The sequence below is a fragment of the Callithrix jacchus genome, chromosome 5 (assembly GCF_049354715.1).
Source record: "Callithrix jacchus isolate 240 chromosome 5, calJac240_pri, whole genome shotgun sequence".
NCBI classification, from domain to species: domain Eukaryota; kingdom Metazoa; phylum Chordata; class Mammalia; order Primates; family Cebidae; genus Callithrix; species Callithrix jacchus.
In genome coordinates, this window is record NC_133506.1 from 139,489,801 (window position 1) to 139,504,957 (window position 15,157).

At 45.3% G+C, this 15,157-nt stretch overlaps 1 pseudogene; it reads right to left on the reverse strand.

Annotated features, from left to right (window-relative positions):
• Positions 1-654: 654 nt before the first annotated feature.
• Positions 655-1,229, reverse strand: LOC144582747 (CDGSH iron-sulfur domain-containing protein 2 pseudogene; annotated as a pseudogene).
• Positions 1,230-15,157: the final 13,928 nt, after the last annotated feature.

Consider the following 15,157-nt stretch of genomic DNA (forward strand, 5'->3'; position numbering starts at 1 on the left):
CTTGTCTCAGCATTCCCTGTAGCTGAAACTACAGGCACACACCACTGTGCTCAGCTTATTTTGTTATTTTTTGTAGAGATGGGGGTCTCACTTTGTTGCCCAGGTTGGACTTGAACTCTTGGCCTCAAGCCATCCTCCCACATTGGCCTCTTGAAGTGCTGAGATTGTAGGCATGAGCCACTGTGCCCAGCCCAGAAAATACTGGAAAACTGTCAAGTTCAAAGTAGTGAACACAAGTTTTCCAAAATTCTAATTTTTGCTTGAAGGTTAAAAAATTTTTTTTTTCTTGATGGCAATATTTTTCTTTACATAATCCATCTAAACACAATGAAGTGTGGAAGGCCAAAAGGAGAAAAAAACACTTCAGATTATCAAAACCAAAAGAGATGTGAAAAAATAATACATTTAACAGTGTAGGGGGAGGGAATTTAAATACAAGATCCTGTTGAAAATATTGATATTCAAGAAACAAACAGCTTTGGATCCATAGCCACGAGTTAGGTTTTCCTAAATTAAAATCAGAAGTGACTTTATTTTTGGAAGATACATTAATTCTTTGAAGTCAGATATGAGGCTTGACAATTTAATTTCTATATGTGACTGAATAGTCAAAGGATCAAATACAAACAGTAGCGCAGCAAGAAAATAAATTGGAAGAAATAATTTTTCAACAAGTAGTAATAATTAAGACCACCATTTAAAAATTTTCTATACACAAAGAATGAGAAAATATTGTTATAAGATTTTATACAATTAACTCAACCCTAATTTATTATTATTATACTTCTTTCTTCTTCAGTATTAGTGGACCCGCATTATCCCCTGTCAATTCATGGTGTTTATTATGTGAACCATCGCAGGCAGGAAACGGTTTAGAACGCCGACACCTACAATAAGCTGCTTTGGTAAGACACAAATCTTCAATGTTTATTTCATTCACTACTTTCGGATTTTCCTTTTGTATTTTAAGATTAATCAAGCTATCCTTCGTTGTTTTTTCTTCGGGAGGAATGGACAAACTGCAAGGTAGCCAAGAAGTGCAAGTACACCAAGGAAAGGCAATAACCGAAGCCATTCTGAAACTGTGAGTCTCGCGAACCCGGTAATACTTTCGGGGACTGGGAGCCGCTTCAGATATGCGGGGAGCTGCACCTTCACAATGCGGGCCACGCTCTCCAGCACCATCCTGGCCAGCAGTGTCCACTCGTCTCCGGAGCCCCCTCCGCTCTGGTCAAGCCGCAGGGCCTGCGCCGACAGCGGAAGCGCGAAGGTTAAAATTTTTATAACTGGCAACAAATATTGTCAATAGTTTTTCTTGAAGTGGTAATGTTCTCCTGGTTAAAGAATGTATGTACCAAACACCCAAGTCTATTTCAAGTAAAAAATGGTGTTCCATGAAGAAAGCAGTTAGTTCAGTTTGCAATTCAAACAGTTACATAACTATCTACTTTTATTTTTTTTTGAGACTGAGTCTTGCTCTGTCTCCCAGGCTGGAGTGCAGTGGCACAATCTCAGCTCACTGCAACCTCTGCCTCCCAGGTTCAAGCAATTCTCCTGCCTCAGCCTCCAGAGTAACTGGGACTACAGATGCATACCACTTACTTTGTTTAGTAGAGACAGGGTTTCACCATGTTGGCTAGGCTGGGCTTGAACTCCTGACCTCAAGTGATCTGTCTTCCTCCGCCTCCCAAAGTGTTGAAATTACAGGCATGAGCCACTATGCATGGACCGACAGCTATCTACTTTGGTATGCAGCAGAAATGCTTCATATCTACTTCCCATTTCATTACAGTGTGTGTGTGTGTGTGTGTGTGTGTGTGTGTGTGTATTCAATGTTACAAAGTTGTAACATTGGAAATTATCATGTTTTATTCTTTCTTTCTTTGTTGAGACAGAGTCTTGCTCTGTCACATAGGCTGGAGTGCAGTGGCGCCATCTCAGCTCACTGCAACCCCTGTCTCCCATGTTCAAGCGATTCTCCTGCCTCAGCCTCCTGAGTAGTTGGGACTATAGGCATGTGCCACTATACGTGGCTAATTTCTGTATTTTTAGTAGAGATGGGCTTTCACCATGTTGGCTAGGATGGTCTCAATCTCCTAACCTCATGATCCACCCGCCTGGGTCCCCCAAAGTGCTGGGATTATAGGCGTGAGCCACCATGCCAGGCCTAAGTTTTATTATTTCATCACAGGACTCTTAATTGAAACTGGCTTAAAAATAAAATAAAATAAAACTGGCCAGGCGCAGTGGCTCACGCCTGTAATCCCAGCACTTTGGGAGGCTGAGGTGGGTGGATTTTGGGAGGTTAAGAGATTGAGACCATCCTGGTCAACATGGTGAAACCTTGTCTCTACTAAAAATACAAAAAATTAGCTGGGCATAGTGGCGCGTGCCTGTAATCCCAGCTACTCAGGAGGCTGAGGCAGGAGAATTGCCTGAACCCAGGAGGCGGAGGTTGTGGTGAGCCGAGATCGCGCCATTGCACTCCAGCCTAACAAGAGCGAAACTCTGTCTCAAAAAAAAAAAACAAAAAAACCCCTGTGATTATGTGTTGGTGAAGAATACAATGGAGACTTCCTTGATTCCTAATTAATACCAAGAAACTGGCAGTCCTTCCTTCCTTCCTTCCTTCCTTCCTTCCTTCCTTCCTTCCTTTCTTCCTTCTTCTCTTCTCTTTCTTCCTTCCCCCTCCCCTCCCCTCCCCTCCCCTCCCCTCCCCTCCCCTCCCCTCCCCTCCCCTCCCCTCCCCTCCCCTCCCCTCCCCTCCCCTCCCCTCCCCTCCCCTCCCCTCCCCTCCCCTCCCCTCCCCTCCCCTCCCCTCCCCTCCCCTCCCCTCCCCTCCCCTCCCCTCCCCTCCCCTCCCCTCCCCTCCCCTCCCCTCCCCTCCCCTCCCCTCCCCTCCCTTTCTTTCTTTCTTTCCTGACAAGGTCTTTCTCTGTTGACCAGGCTAGAGTGCAATGGCACGTCCTCAGCTCCCTGCAGCCTCTGCCTCTGGGTTCAAGCAATTCTCCTGCCTCACCTTCCTGAGTAGCTGGGATTACAGGCACTCGTCACCAAGCTTAGCTAATTTTTGCATTTTTAGTAGAGATGGGGTTTTACCATGTTGGCCAGGCTGGTCTTGAACTCCTGACCTCAGGTTATCTGCCTGCCTCAGTCTCCCAAAATGCTGGGATTACAGATTGAGCCACCACGCTCAGCCTCCTTAATTTCTTTTGTACCTGTCAGTGCAGATGTCAACACAGTGAAAAGGCAAATTACATCTTGATACTGTGAAAGCTGAACATACAAATTGAGTCATTCTTGTCATACTCAACTAAGAGTAAAAGAGGCCAGAGGGAAAAAGCTTTCAGGGCACATAACATTGATCCAAAAATGTAGTTCTCTGCATGTCCAGTTGCTGAAGAAACTGCCTGTTGTAACTTGAGGCCAGTCTTATCTCATAGCTGCTGAAACAACCTGCTGCCTCTCTAAGGCTAATTTTACCCACCATATCTGCTCACTAATTGTATCTTGTTAGCTCTCTGAAACTTTATTAATATCAATGAAATTTATTTAAAATCAACACATAACATTTATCTTTTTTGTAAAACCCCCAAACCTCTCTTTGTTTTTTGGACACACTAAAAACCACCTAGTCTATATATGCCCCAAGTTGCCATTCTTGCTTCCCAAATAAGATGTTAAATTTAGAGATTCATTGTTACATCTTTTTTTTTTTTTGAGACAGGGTTTCACCATCTTGGCCAGGCCGGTCTCGAACTCCTGACCTCGTGCTCCACCTGCCTTGACCTCCCAAAGTTCTGGGATTACAGGTGTGAGCCACCGCGCCCGGTCTCATCGCTACATCTTTATTGTGACTTTGACAGTAACACTATAAAATACTTTTGACTCTGAAGACCTTCAGGAAATGTCATGTGGGTCATACTCTGAGAGCCACTGCTCTAGCCTTGTTATTGGGGGTATGACACTTCTGGGACCTCTACTGGATGCTTTGGTTATCCTACAGTCTCTCCACTGCTGGCTAATGTGAGCTCTGGGAACCTTTCGGTTTATGACTGGAATAGCTTGCAGGGGGTTTTGCGTTTTGTTACTGAATTTCACCCCACAGTTTTATAGCTTAGTATTCAGCCTCTTAAAAGAAAAACTTCAGGCAAAATTAAACTTAACAGAGTTTATTTGAGCAAAGAACAGTTAATAAATTGGGCAGCACTTAGAACCAGAAGAGGTTCAAAGAACTTGCCTCTGCAACATGGGTAGCGAGTGTTTATAGACGGAAAATAGAAGTAAACTACGGAAGTAACCTAAGGGGTTAGCCTTGTTTAAACATGGTCCCATCAGTTGGCTGCCCGTGATTGACTGAAACCTGGTTGCTTATGATTAGCTGAAACCTGATTATCTTTTACAAAAAATATACTCCTAAATTAGGTTTAAATTCCTTTATGGACTAAATTAGGTCACAGTTCAATATGTAGGAACTTGAAGTATGGAGACAGCCTCAGGCCAGTGGCCTCTTGCTTATTTATTTTAATAAGCCAGTCCAGGTGTGGTGGCTCATGCCTGCAATCCCAGCACTTTGGGAGGCCAAAGCAAGTGAATTGCTTGAGGCCAGGAGTTCAAAACCAGACTGGCCAACACGGTGAAACCCGATCTCCAATAAAAGTACAAAAATGAGGGTGGGCACGGTGGCTCATGCTTATAATCCCAGGACTTTGAGAGGCTGAGGCGGGCAGGTCACCTGAGGTCAAGAGTTCGAGACCAGCCTGACCAACATGGAGAAACCCTGTCTCTACTAAAAATACAAAATTAGCCAGGCATGGTGGTACATGCCTGTAATTCCAGCTACTCAGGAGGTTGAGTCAGGAGGAGAATTGCTTGAACCGAGGAGGTGGAGGTTGCAGTGAGCTGAGATCATGCTATTGCACTCCAGCCTGGGCAACAAGAGCAAAACTCTGACTCAAAAAACAAACGAACAAAAACCCAAAAATTATGTCCAGGTGCTGTGGCTCATGCCTGTAATCCCAGCACTTTGAAAGTCTGAGGTGGGCAGATCACTTGAGGTCAGGGGTTCAAGACCAGCCTGGCCAACATAGTGAAATCTGGTCTCCACTCAAAATAAAAAATTTAGCTGGGTGTGGTGTGGTGGCATGTGCCTGTAGTCCCAGCTACTTGGGAGGCTGAGGCATAGAATCACTTGAACCCATGAGGTGGAGGTTGCGATGAGCCGAGATCATGCCACTGCACTCCAGCTTGGGCGACAGAGACAGACTCAGTCTCAAAACAAACAAACAAATAAAAACACAAAAATTAGCCGGGTGTGGTGGCGCATGCCTGTAATCCCAGCTACTCAGGAGGCAGAGGCAGGAGAATCACTTGAATGCAGGAGGCAGAAGTACAATGAGCAGAGAAACTGCTGCTGCACTCCAGCCTTGGCGACAGAGTGAAACTCTGCCTCAAAAAAAAAAAAAAAAAAAAAAAAAAAAAAAAATCAATAAGCCAAAGACTCAAGGCGGTCCCTATCTGGATTTCTACAGCTTTTTCATTGTATAGCTAGCTCCCTCCTCTCTGGTATTCTGCCCCATGCATTCTGGCTCCCTCAGTTCCTCTGAATCCTTTTTCTGTTCCCTCAAGTCAGCAAGTTTGCTGTGGTCTCATAGATACCATCTTCCTTTTTATTTAATTTAATTAATTTATTTAAAGACAGGGTTTCACCATGTTGGTCAGTGGTCAGGCTGGTCTCGAGCTCCCGACCTCAGGTGATCCATCTGCCTCAGCTTCCCAAAGTGCTGGGAATACAGGCCTGAGCCATAGCACCTGGCCCAGACACCATCTTCCTATGTCTCACCCTGGAAAGGCTCTCCAGGCAGAAAGCCTGTTTCTCTTGTCCCCAGGATCCGGGTCCTGTGCTGCTTGTTGCCTCCTGTCTAAAAACAGCCGTTTCACATATGTATCCAGTTTTCTTTTTTTTTTTTTGAGACAGAGTCCTGCTCTGTCACCCAGGCTTGGAGTGCAGTGGAGTGATCTTGGCTCACTGAATCCTGTGCCCCCGGGTGGTGATTCTCCTGTCTCAGCCTCGTGAGTAGCTGGCACTACAGTGTACAGGTGCACACCACCACACTTGGCTAATTTTTAAATTTTTATTAGAGATGGGTTTTCCCCATGTTAGTCAGGCTGGTCTCGAACTCCTGACCTCGGGTTATCCATCTGCCTCAGCCTCCCAGAGTGTTGGGATTATCGGTGTGAGCTGACATGCCCAGCCCCAGTTTTCTGTTTGTTTATGGGGAGGAGGCAAGCCCAATACCAGTTACTCTGACATAGCTGGTATGTGTCTACGGTTTTTAAGTGTTGTTATTTTTATTCCAATCTTATTATGAAAATTTCAGACATTCAGAAAAGCTATATCAGAGATAAAGCCAAATATTAAAGAGGTAAAGGCAGATTTTAATAAGTAACATACTATTGCAATAGTCCAGTGAGAACTGAACTCAACTTCAATGTGGGTCTGGTGTAGTGGCTCATGCCTCTAATCCTAATAGTTTTGGAGGCTGATGCGGGAAGATCACTTGAGGCCAGGAGTTCAACACCAGCCTGGGCAACATAAGGAAGTCCCATTTCTATAAAAAAATAAAAACAAGGCCGGGCGCGGTGGCTCAAGCCTGTAATCCCAGCACTTTGGGAGGCCGAGGCGGGTGAATCACGAGGTCAAGATATCGAGACCATCCTGGTCAACATGGTGAAACCCCGTCTCTACTAAAGATACAAAAAATTAGCTGGACATGGTGGCACGTGCCTGTAATTCCAGCTACTCAGGAGGCTGAGGCAGGAGAATTGCCTGAACCCAGGAGACGGAGGTTGCGGTGAGCCGAGATCGCGCCATTGCACTCCATCCTGGGTAACAAGAGCGAAACTCCATCTCAAAAAAAATAAAATAAAAAAAAAAATAAAAATAAAAATTTGCTGGGCATGTAGTAGTAGTCTCAGATACGTGGGGAATTGGAGATGGGAAGGAACTCTTGAGCTCAGGAGTTCAGGTTGCAATGAGTTACAGTCACACCACTGCAGTGCAGCCTGGGTGACAGAGCAAGACTCTGTCTCAGAACAAATAAACAGTCTGGGCCCAGTGGCTCATGCCTGTAATCCCAGCACTTTGGGAGGCCGAGATGGGTGGATCACCTGAGGTCAGGAGTTTGAGACCAATCTGGCCAACATGGCAAAACCCTGTCTAAAACCACAAAAATTAGCCAGGCATGGTGGTGGACACCTGTAATCCCAGCTACTTGGGAGGCAAGTAACCTGGGAGGCAGAGGTTACAGTGAGCCATGATCATTGCACTCCAACCTGGGCAACAGAGCAAGACTCTGTCTCAAAAAATAAATAAAATAAAATAAATAAATGGATAAAATACAAAAATTAGTTGGGCGTAGTGGTGCACACCTGTGATCCCAGCTACTTCAGAGGCTGAGAATTGCTTGAACCCATGAGGCAGAAGGTGCAGTGAGCCAGGCACTCCAGCCTGGGCAACAGAACAAGACTCTGTCTCAAAAACAAGTCATGTTGGTGGCCAGGCAAGTGGTTCATGCTTGTAATCCCAGCACTTTTGGAGGCTGAGGCAGGAGGATCGCTTGAGCCCAGGAGGTTAAAGCCAAACTGGGCAATATGGCAAGACCCCATCTCTACCAAAACAAAACAAAAAATTAGCCAGGCGTGGCGGCACTCATCTGTAGTCCTAACTACTCAGGAGGCTGAGATGGCAGGATTACTTGAGCTCAGGAAATTGAGGCTAGAGTGAGCCATAATCATGCTACTGCACTCCAGCCTGGGTGACAGAGCAAAACCCTGTCTCTAAGACAATAATAAAAATAAAAAAAAATTAGAGTCACCATCCTTATAACCACTGTTTACAACTACCATCTACCATTAACATGTTTCTATACTTGTTTTATTGCATATCCATCCATCCATCCATCCATCCATCCATCCATCATCCTTCAATCCATCTTTTTTTCTGAGACAAGGTCTTGCTCTTTTCCCCTGGAGTGCAGTGGTGCGATCTTGGCTCATGCAACCTCTGCCTCCTGGGTTCAAACGATTTTTATCCCTCAGCCTCCCGAGTAGCTGGAATTGCAGATGTGTGCCACCATGCCTGGCTAATTTTTGTATCTTTAGGAGAAATAGGGTTTTGCCAAGTTGGCCAGGCTGATCTTGAACGCCTGACCTCAAGTGATCCTCCAGCCTCTCAAAATGCTGGAATTACAGGAGTGGTCCCTGCACCCAGCAAATTCATTTTATTTTTGCTGCATCTCAAAGTATGTATTATGTACCTTGTTTTGAGGTAGTTTTGTTTTATTTTGTTTAGAGATAAGATCTCACTGTGCCATTCAAGCTGGAATATAGTGGCATGATCACTGCTCACTGCAGCCTAGACCTCTCAGGAACAGGTGATCCTCTCACCTCAGCCTCCAGAGTAGCTTGGACTACAGGCATGAGCCACCATGCCTGGCTAATTTTTGTATTTTATTTTTTTTGAGATGGAGTCTTGTTCTGTTGCCCAGACTGTAGTCCAGTGGTGCGATCTTGGCTCACTGCAACCTCCGCTTCCTGGGTTCAAGCGATTCTTCTGCTTCAGCCTCCTGAGTAGCTGGGACCCACACACGGGCTAAGTTTTGTATTTTTAATAGGGATGGGGTTTCACCATGTTGGTCAGGCTGGTCTCGAACTCCTGACCTCAAATGATCCACCCACCTTGGCCTCCCAAAGTGCTGGGATTACAGGTGTGAGCCACCGTGCCCGGCCTGTATTTTATTTTTTATACAGACATAGTTTCTCCATGTTGGCCAGGCTGGTCTCAAACTCCTGAGCTCAAATAATCTGCCTGCCTGGGCCTTCCAGGGTGCTGGGATTACAGGCACGAGTCATAGCACCTGGCTGTTGTACTTTTTGAGGGAATTTTCTTTTTTTTTTTTGGGGGGGGCGGAGGAAGGCAGGAAGGAAGGGAATAAGGACGGTAGGGAGGAAGGAAAGAATGAAGGAAGGAAGGAAGGGAGGAAGCGGGGAGGGAAGGGAAGAAAGGAAATCAAGCAATGAAAGAGACATTGCCGACCTGGATCTAGAGGTTTACAAGTTGATTTCTTTTTTTTTTTTTGAGAGAAGGAAAGAAAAAGAAAAAAAAAATAATAATAAGTAAAGGAGAGGAAGAAAGAGGAAGAGAAAGAGGGAGAGTAAATGGAAATATTGCTTTATTTTGAAAAAAATTGAGTATTAATAATGGCCAATCAATGTTTCATTTAAACTAATGGGTAGGTGTGATGTGGTATTGACAAGAATGTATATTTTGTGTATTTGAAGTGGAGAGTTCTATAAATATTTATTAAGTTTACTTGTTCTGGATCTGAGTTCGAGTCCTTGATATCCTTATTAATTTTCTGTCTCATTGAATCTAAGTCTCCTATCTGGGTGTTAGGATCGTTATCTCTTGTTGTTGCATTGATCCTTTTACCACTATATCTTTGTTGCTTTAAAATCTATTTTATCCGATACAAGAATTGCAACTCCTGCTTTTTATTTATTTATTATTTATTTTTGCTCTCCATTTGGTTGGTAAATCTTTCTCCATCCCTTTGTTTTGAGTCTTTGTGTATCCTTGCATGTGAAACAGGTCTGGATGTAACATGCCATTGGGTTTTGGCTGTGTCTTTTGATTGGGAATTCAGTCAATTTAAATTTAGGGTTACTGCCATTTGATGTTGACTGGCTGTTTTATCCATTCGTTGGTGTAAATTCTTCTTTATGTTGGTGCTCTTTACTTTTTGGTGTATTTTTAGAAAGGCTAATACTGGTTGTTTCTTTCTGTGTGTAATGCTTCTTTCAGAAGCTCTTGTAAAGCAGGCCTGGTGCTAATAAAATCTCTGAGTTCTTGCATGTTCATAAAAGATTTTATTTTTCCTTCAGTTGTGAAGCTTAGTTTGGCTGGATATGAAATTCTGGGCTGAAGGTTCTGTTCTTTGAGGATGTTGAATATTGGCCCCCACTCTCTTCTGGCCTGTAGAGTTTCTGCCGAGAGATCTGCTGTAAGTCTGATAGGCTTGCCTTTGTGGGTTATCCGACCTTTCTCTCTGGCTGCCCTTAGTATCCTCTCCTTCGTTTCAACCCTGGTGAATCTAACGATTATGTGCCTTGGGGTTGCTCTTCTTGAGGAATATCTTTGTGGTGTTCTCTGTATTACCTGGGGTTGAATGTTGACCTGCTTTGCTAGTTTAGGAAAATTTTCCTGAATAATATCCTGAAGGGTATTTTCCAGCTTGGATTCATTCTCTCCGTGGCATTCAGGTACACCTATCAAACGTAAATTTGGTCTTTTCACATAGTCCCACATTTCTTGGAGACTTTGCTCATTCCTTTTTATCCTTTTTTCTCTAATCTTTTCTTCATGTTTTATTTCATTAAGTTGGACTTTGACCTCTGATATCCCTTCTTCTGCTTCAACAATTCGAGTGTTTAAACCTGTGCATACTTCTCGGAGTTCCTGTATTGTATTCTTCAGTTCCATTAATTCACTCATACTCCTCTCTAAGTTGTCTATTCTCAATAGGATTTCATCAAACCTTTTTTCAAAGTTCCTAGTTTCTTTACGTTGGGCTACAACATGTTCTTTTAACTCACCGAAGTTTGTTATTATCCATTCCTTGAAGAGTGATTCTGTCATCAGGAGGCGCTCGTTCTCCATCAAGCCTTGTTCCATTGTTGATGTGGAACTGTGATCATCTTTAGAGGGAGAGGCGTTCTGACTTTGAGTATTCTCAGCTTTTTTACGCTGGTTTCTTCCCATCATTGTAAATTTATCCTCCTGTCGTCTTTGAAATTACCAACTTTCAGATTAGGTCTCTTGAGTGGACGTCCAGGTTGTTAGTTCCCAGGGCCAGAGCAGCAGCGTTAAAACTGATGGTGCTTTTCTGCCCAGGATTCTCCTGTCGGGCTTCCTTCTTGTTTCCGTAGTAGTTTACTCTGTGCCGAGTGCTGCCGCCTCGAGGTGCCGGCGGAACCGCTGCGCCCACGACGAGAGTCGCGCTGGTGACTCGTGTGTTTCCACCACTGGGGGATCTTCTGCTCCGTGAGCGACCAGACTTTGTCTGAAAGTGTGGCGTCCTCTAGTTCTCTGCGCCTTCCCTGAGAGCTGCAATCCTGGGATGTTAGCGATCGGCCATCTTGGATCCTTTGAGGGAATTTTCTATCAAATTTCTCAAATCCTTTTTTATTTTTATTTATTTATTTATTTTTTGAGACGGAGTTTCGCTCTTGTTACCCAGGCTGGAGTGCAATGGCTCGATCTCGGCTCACCGCAACCTCCGCCCCCTGGGTTCAGGCAATTCTCCTGCCCTCAGCCTCCTGAGTAGCTGGGATTACAGGCACGCGCCACCGTGCCCAGCTAATTTTTTGTAATTTTTAGTAGAGACGGGGTTTCACTATGTTGACCAGGATGGTCTCGATCTGTTGACCTCGTGATCCACCGGCCTCGGCCTCCCAAAGTGCTGGGATTACAGGCTTGAGCCACCGCGCCCGGCCTATTTTTATTTTTTTTGAGACTGAGTCTCACTCTATCACCCAGGCTGGAGTGCAATGGTGCAATCTTGGCTCACTGCAACCTCTGCATCCCTGCAACCTCTGCCTCCTGGGTGCAAGCAAGCAATTATCCTGCCTCAGCCTCCTGAGTAGCTGGGATTACAGGCATGTGCCACCACGTCTGGCTATCTCTTTTTTTTTTTCTTTTTTTTATTTTAACATCCCGCTATCTTAAATTCTTTGACCTAAATTGTTCTTCCAATGTTTCTTTGTTTTCTTTCATTTTGTCTTCCCCTCTACCCTCCAGATATATCCGTAAGTTCCTAATATGGCCCCGGCAGTCACAGCTAAATGGCACCTTCACCCAACAAACTCTAGACTATCTGCTGCCCCAATCAGGATGACCAGCCTGAGAAGTGTGGCACCAAAGGGTGGTAGGCGGCCAGGGGAGCAAGCACCAGAACTGGCACAAAGTCATGATGCTGGTGCTTAGGGGGCCATCAGCCCCAGGGACAAAGACCACTTGACAAATCTGGGGTGATGCTGTGAATTATTCAGGGAGTGAAAGTGGAGACAGGGCACCCCCTCTGCTCCCCTTCAAGTCTTGAGGTCCGAGATAGCTCCAAGTGTCCCCAGAGTGGGGCAGAAAGGGACTTTAGGTCCATCTGGCATGTGCCAGGAAGCAGGATCCATAAATTAAATGCTTTTGGTGGAGTGTGGGGACAGAGGCTCCTTGCCCCTCCAGGACAGAGGGAGAACGGGATGGGCTTCTTGGCCCATCGGGAGTAGACGCCACTTCGGTGATGGGCTATTTGGAGGTAGATTCGACATTCATGACACCGGCTCTTCTGGAATTAATGGTAAGGCACCAAGCGTGGGCGGGGGTGGGGGCGGGGTGGGGCTCTTCTCCCTGCAGCAGCTGTCGCTTACCATCCTATAGACCGAGATCTCCTCATGCAGCGCCAGGGCGAGGATCCCGGTGAGCCAGCGGGTGCCTGCGGTTCTTGCAGGTGGCGTCCTGGAGCTGGTTGCAGCAGGCCAGTCTGCGCGCGGTGGAGGCGCCCCAGGCAGGCCGCAGCGCGTCTCCAGCTTCTGGACGCAGTGCGAGCGGTTGCGCAGCTTCAGCGGCACCCGCATGGTCATCTGAGATGCCCGGCAGGGTGATGCGCCGGCCCAGGTCCCCGCGAAGCTCATGGCAGGCTCCCGGGTCGCCGAGCACGCACTTGGCCCCGTGCATCTCAGCGCCCAGGACTCAGCCCGACATCTGGCCACTAAAGTTTTACAATTTTATTAATCTGTAGGTAGGTACATATTATGAAAGGTTTTTTTTTTTTTTTTTTTTTTTTTTTTGGCGGGGCGTGGTGGCAAACGCCTGTAATTCCAGAACTTTCAGAGTTCTAAGCGGGTGGATGGCCTAAGGCCAGCAGTTTGAGACCAGCCCCGATTCTAATATACATAAATATGTGAAAGGCTTTTTAACACCAACAGGAGTGAAGTGTTGGTCTTATTTCCCAGGTTTTGGGTTTCTCTTGCTTTATTTATCCTTAGAAGCAAACTGGATTAATATGTTCTTCACTCTAAATGTGACTTCCAGGACATTAGTTCAAAATAATCTACTGTCCACATTTAAAATTAACACCACTATATTCCTGAACTAATTTCACAACCTCTTCAAAACAAAGATTCTGTTAATTGTGTTAATTGGCTCAAAATTTGCTTTCAAGTCTAAATTCTCATTTTTTTTTTTTTTAAAGAAGTAGTGAGAAGAGGGAGAGTTCAATTTGTAACTGACTGTGAACAATTGAGATAACTCACCCTCCTGGCTCATCTTGGACCAGCTTTTTTTTTTTTTTTTTTTTTTTTTTTTTGATATTCTATCTAACCCAGGCTGGAGTGCAATGCTCGATCATGGCTCACTGCAGCCTCACCCTCCAGGGCTCAAGTGATCCTCCATTTCAGCCTCCCGAGTACTTAGGATCACAGATGTGTGCCATCACACTGGCTTATTTTTTTTGTAGGCTGATTTCAAACTCCTTGGCTCAAAGGATCCATCTGCCTTGGCCTCCTAAAGTGCTGGGATTATAGGCACGAGCCACAACACCCAGCCCAGTCCAGCCCAGCCTCAAATTCTTTTTTTTTTTTTTTTGAAGGGACCAACAGCCTGAGAGCCTTTGGGGCTTGCAGCTCCAAAGGGACTGAGGGCCCCCTTTTTTTTTTAAGAGATGGGGTCTCGCTGTTGCCCAGGCTGGAGTGCAGTGGCTATTCACAGGCATGATCCCACTATTGATCAGCATGGGAGTTTTGACCTTTGTTTCCAACCTGGGCTGGTTCACCTCTCCTTAGGCAACCTGGTGGTCCCCCACTCTGGAGAGGTCAAGAGTAATGCTCACTCACCAGTTGCTCACCTCCTGCTGTGTGGCTCAGTTCCTGACAGGCCACAGCCAAGGGTTTGGGAACCCCTGTTACACAGCAGTATTTCAGCTCTAAAAGTTTGTGCCTTCATGTTGTCTTTGTCTACCCCTTTCCCTATTCATCTGCCACTGAGGATTGCAGCTGACTATGTTAAGACCTTATGTTGTGTCAAGGAGTTGAGTTTGCTTTTTTTTTTGAGATGGAGTCTTGCATCTTCGCCCAGGCGATCTCCGCTCACTGCAACCTCTGCCCCCACCCCGGGTTCAAGTGATTCTCCTGCCTCAGCCTCCCGAGTAGCTGGGATTACAGGTGCCTGCTACCATGCCTGGCTAATTTTTTGTATTTTTAGTAGAGATGGGTTTTCACTATGTTGGCCAGGTTGGTCTTGAACTCCTGACTTCATGATCCACCTGCCTTGGCCTCCCAAAGTTCTGGGATTACAGGCATGAGCCACCAAAGTTCTGGGATTACAGGCATGAGCCACCATGCCTGGCCTTTTTCTTTTTTGAGACAGTCTTCCTCTGTCACCCAAGCTAAAGTGCAGTGGCACAATCTTGGCTAATTGCAACCTTTGCCTCCCAGATTCAAGCAATTCTCTCACCTCAGCCTCCTAAGTAGCTCAGATTACAGACACACAGCACCATGACCAGCTAATTTTTCATTTTTTAATTTTTAGTAGAGATGAGTTTTCACCATGTTGACCAGACTGGTCTCAAACTCCTGACCTCAAGTGATCCACCTGCCTTGGCTTCCCAAAGTGCTGGGATTACAGGCGTGAACCACCACACTCGGCCTCACTTTTACATTCTATGTGGCAAATTATACACTGTACATATAAAGTGGCCATTAGCAACTGTTACTGGCTCATGACACTAACAGAGGGTCAAAGAAGTCACAAGAGGAAATAGGTCAATGTAAGGATTTTAAAGATAGCAATTTTGAAAAACGGAAGTTTATGAAAACAATCTCACTTGTCCTCAGTGAGATGAGAAAACGAGTAAGTCAATATTAATTGGCATTGCCATTTTCTCAAAGACTGTTATTTTAAGATTGTCCTAATTTTTGATATAAAATTAGTAGTAGATAATTTTTTCTAATGACTTTTCCCAGTGAGGTAATTAAAAAGATGAAAAGTGCCATGTGCAGTGGCTCACATCTGTAATCCCAGCACTTCTGGAGGCTGAGGCAGGTG